At 38.4% G+C, this 939-nt stretch overlaps 1 pseudogene; it reads left to right on the forward strand.

Annotated features, from left to right (window-relative positions):
• Positions 1-537: 537 nt before the first annotated feature.
• On the forward strand, positions 538-604 carry LOC128776367 (U2 spliceosomal RNA; annotated as a pseudogene).
• The last annotated feature ends 335 nt before the right edge of the window (positions 605-939 follow it).

Here is a 939-nt window from a genome sequence, read left to right on the forward strand (position 1 = left end):
ATCCAAGGTCAAAAATAATTACTCTCCAATGGTGATTTTCGGGTAGATAACAGGGTGGATGATTTGGGACAGTTTACCACCTTGCTACTGCTAAACTTCTATAATGTAGCCTGACTTCATGTAAGGTAATCCCTGGGTATCCCTACAGTGGAAAAGAGTGGTATCCTCAACCATTAAAGGTTTATGAATGCTGATTTCTATCATTTATACCGAATTTGACAAAGACTACCTGTGCCCCAACTTATAGCACAAGCAAGTTCCAAAACACAAGAAATGATGATTCAGTACAAAAATGCAATGAGATCACTTGTGCTTAGTGGTTACATATCATAGAACTGCACTAGATTTCTCTCATAAAAATATTCACTTAGGGCCTGTTTACCTCATAAATTAACTAGAGTTATATAACTTGGAAGATGGGAAATTAAAATCACTGTGTAAATGTTATCAGTGTTCCGTCTACTTTATGTAGATTACTGTGATTCCAAGCTATTATACCATATATGTGCTAGCTCGTATTTATTTCATCTACTTTTAATCGCTTCTCGGCCTTTTGGCTAAGATCAAGTGTAGTATTTCATCTACTTTTTCTGCCAGACCCCAGGAAATAATAGTGATCTGTGGTTATTTACAGCAGAAAGAGACACTGGGAAGAATGTGAAGTTGGCAATGTGAAGTTCCACAGATGGAACAAAATAAAATTTCAGAGGATCCCAAAAGATGAAAATAAACCATCACAGAGAATCTGGGGCCGGTGATAGTCAGGAGCCAAGCAGGTAGGCATGTAGCATCCATGTAGATAATCAACCAGTAGGAAATGTTCCAGCTACCAGGATGATGTTGGGACAAAACTCCAATCCTGGGAGGAGATCTGGCAAAGGCCCAGTTATTACAGATTTAAGTTTGAGTTGGTGGAAGGTTGGGGACTGAAGAAAAAAT

The sequence above is a fragment of the Panthera pardus genome, unplaced genomic scaffold (assembly GCF_024362965.1).
Source record: "Panthera pardus isolate Hobbes unplaced genomic scaffold, ASM2436296v1 HiC_scaffold_12, whole genome shotgun sequence".
NCBI lineage: Eukaryota > Metazoa > Chordata > Mammalia > Carnivora > Felidae > Panthera > Panthera pardus.